This window comes from the organism of the source record quoted next, unplaced genomic scaffold (assembly GCF_019419815.1).
Source record: "Pyrus x bretschneideri cultivar Hongxiangsu unplaced genomic scaffold, Pyrus_bretschneideri_v1 Contig31, whole genome shotgun sequence".
In the NCBI taxonomy this organism is placed as follows: Eukaryota; Viridiplantae; Streptophyta; class Magnoliopsida; order Rosales; family Rosaceae; genus Pyrus; species Pyrus x bretschneideri.
Genome location: NW_025999624.1, coordinates 75,807 through 79,344, shown reverse-complemented (window position 1 = coordinate 79,344; position 3,538 = coordinate 75,807). Strand labels below are relative to the sequence as shown.

General features: G+C 40.1%; 1 non-coding gene across 1 annotated transcript; it reads right to left on the bottom strand.

The window, feature by feature from the left end:
- Positions 1-314: 314 nt before the first annotated feature.
- On the bottom strand, positions 315-387 carry LOC125480079. The gene has a single exon (XR_007260488.1). It is a non-coding gene; the product is annotated as a small nucleolar RNA SNORD109A (small nucleolar RNA).
- Between the last annotated feature and the right edge of the window lie 3,151 nt (positions 388-3,538).

The following is a 3,538-nucleotide window of genomic DNA, read 5'->3' as shown; positions in this document are numbered from 1 at the left end:
CGCCACTTCTTTTTGTAAGAGACGGCAAAGAGGTTGTGCAACTTTTGAGAAGTCCTTGATAAACCTACGATAGAATCCTGAATGGCCAAGAAAAGAACGAACTTCTCTAACCGAAGTTGGAGAGGGTAAGTGACGTACAAGATCTATTTTGGATTTGTCTACTTCAATGCCATTTTCAGAGATGATATGACCTAAAACTATGCCTTGTTTAACCATGAAGTGACACTTTTCCCAATTAAGAACAAGGTTAGTTTCAACACAACGTTTTAGAATCAAACTAAGATTATGCAAGCATCCATCAAAAGAATTACCAAAGACGCTGAAATCATCCATAAAAACTTCAATGATTTTCTCAACATACTCAGAAAATATGCTCATCATGCATCTTTGAAATGTGGCAGGTGCATTACATAAACCAAAAGGCATGCGACGATATGCAAATGTACCAAAAGGGCACGTGAAAGTTGTTTTTTCTTGGTCCTCGGGTGCTATGACAATTTGATTATAACCAGAGTAACCATCAAGAAAACAATAGAAAGCATACCCGCTAACCTTTCGAGCATTTGGTCAATGAACGGCAATGGGAAGTGGTCCTTCCTTGTGGTGGCGTTTAGTTTCCTATAATCGATGCACACCCTCCAACCAGTTTGAATGCGCGTAGGAACAAGCTCATTTTCGGCATTTTCAACCACAGTCACTCCGGATTTCTTTGGAACGCATTGCACGGGCGAAACCCACCTGCTATCAGAAATAGGATAAATCACTCCACAATCAAGTAATTTGATTACCTCTTTCTTCACTACTTCCATCATCGGAGGGTTGAGACGGCGTTGAGCCTCTCGAGATGTTTTGGACCCCTCCTCTAGAAGAATGCGATGCATGCACAGAGTAGGGCTGATTCCCTTTATGTCGGCCAAAGTCCATCCAATTGCCGTTTTGTACTCTTTAAGTACTCGCACCAATTTGTTCTCCTCTTGTGCCATGAGTGAGGATGAAATGATGATGGGCAATGTCTCATCCTCTCCCAAGAACACGTACTTCAAGTGACTCGGCAACGGCTTAAGTTCAAGTGTAGGTGGCTGCACAACTGAGGGAAGCATTTTATTAGCCGAAACTGAACTTAAAATAGGGTCCAAAAACTTACCTGAATGTGATGGCAATGACTCGAGGGCAGCCACCATCTCAATCATATCTTCACTAGGGGGCACGGCCAAGGACTCCTCATGCATGCCGTGGGGTTCCTTGGTGGTTATTTCGATGGTTTGCATGTCCCTTCCTTGTGCAATAACCAATTCAAGTGCATCGTCCTTCAAATTGTCCAAATGGCCCTGCGCCAAAGAATCAATTATATCAATAGCAAAACAAGAATGATTCTCACTAGGGTACTTCATAGAATCAGAAAGATTGAACTTAATAACTTCCCCATCAAATTCCATTGTCAAATTGCCATTATATACGTTAATCTTCTGGTGCGAACATTATACGCACACAAATTAACCCTCTTTTTATCAGTTGTAGTAAGTATGTAAGTAGGGATCGTTCTAGGCCGGGGATTAGGAGGGATTGCTAATCTAATGAAAATTGACTCAAAGATGTAAAAATATGTTTTCAAACATTTTAAATAGACTCACAAGACTCTTACTAACTAATATGACTCAAAACAAACTTTAAAGACTCAAAACAACCAAAAACAACCAAAAAGACTCAATTTAGACTCTAGGACTTAATTTGGACGAAAATACACTTGGTTTTGACTCTAAAGATTCAAAAGGACTCTTTTGGACAGATTTGGAACAAATAAGAAGGGGGGTTTTGATTTTGGACGAATTTAAAAGAGAACAAGTGACTTAAAACTTTAAAACAGATTTTGGACGAAAATAAGAAAAACTAATGGATGATGGGATAGCCAAGGGATACTTCTCCACACATGATACTTTCTAACATAAATTGATTTCCAGTTGCTTTTCCGATAAACCATGAACCTTAACACCCCAGATTAACCGTGAATTGCACTAATTAACCCTCAGATTTTCCTAACGTTATTGAATTGGATGATTGCATACGACAACCCAAAACATTCCCCACAAGTCCCCTACATGATTGCATAATAGAGATACAAGCAAGAATCATTAAGTTCTATGAAAACCATAAGCATTGACGAAGCACTTGTTACTATGATTGCATGAAACTTATGCCAAGAATTTACTTAACATGATTGTGAAAACAACCTTAACTACTTGTGAATATTAGTTTGTGACGATTAGGTGAAACACCCTAATATTCTAGCTCCAAATTCAAGCATGCAAATTAAGTAGGCCTCCCTAATAAACATACAAGAATAAGTTATCCGTCAAACGGTTAAGTAAATTGCGTTCACAATTTATGAAATCACAACTGGACTTAATCAACTCATATTATAAATGTAATCATGGTTTCAAAGCATCCCTTAGCCATGGGGGGTTTAGTTCCTCATACGTACAAGACAAAGATAAGTAAATTTAATCATTGAATATCAAGGAGAGAAAACACCTAAAAATTCCAACAACTCAAACTTGAATTGTATGAACGTTTAGGCACTCTTCTCCTCCTCTTTGTTGTGGCACAAGGTCTAAGGATAGTGTTTTGGAGGGTATTTGTATGTGGAATGGAGTGGGGAGTGGTGGAAATGGAAGGGGAAACACGGCAATGGTTGTGTGATGGTGTAGATTATGGAAGAATTTCTATGGTGAATGGATGTGTGGAATGGTTGGATGCACGGCACCAAGGGATCCTCCTTTGATGGTGAGGGAATGCATGGTTTTATAGGGAGAATGGCTGAATGTGTGGCTGAAATAATGAAGGGAATGCATGTGAAAAACAGCTAGGAAAGAATGATTAAAGAGGGAATGCATGTGCAATGACAACTAGGTTGGTTGGTGGAAAGCTGGAATTGCAAAAGGGGAATGCATGTGCACGGCAAGGTGTGGAGAAAGGGGTGAATGGCTGAATGTGGCGCAATGATGAAGGAATAATGTCATGGTGGCTGAAATGATGAAGTGGGATGGCTGGAATTGCAAGGGGAATGCATGTGGAATGACAGCTAGGTTGCTTGGTGGAAAGCTGGAATTGCCAAGGTTATGCACGACAAAGGCTTGTTTGGGTGCATGTGATGATTTATGTGGTGGGTTATGCACGGCAAGGCTGGAATGTGGTGCAATGATGAAGGAATAATGTCATGGTGGCTGAAATGATGAAGTGGGATGGCTGGAATTAGGGGTGAATGTGCACGGCAATGGTTGTGTGATATAGAAATGGGAGAAAATGGATGAATGATTAAGAGTGCATGTGGGTTATGGCTGAAATAGGTATGAGAAAGTAAGGTGTTTAAGTGTTTAAAATAGGGAACAAAGCCCTTCCTTGTATGGCAAGGAAGGGAGACACAAGGAAACACACAGCATTGCTTAAGGTTACAAGTTTTGTGACCTAGAATAGGTAGGAGCCCTTGATATTGCTGAAACTTGGAGTCTTTAATTTCGTCCATTCCTTTTGCTCCAAACAT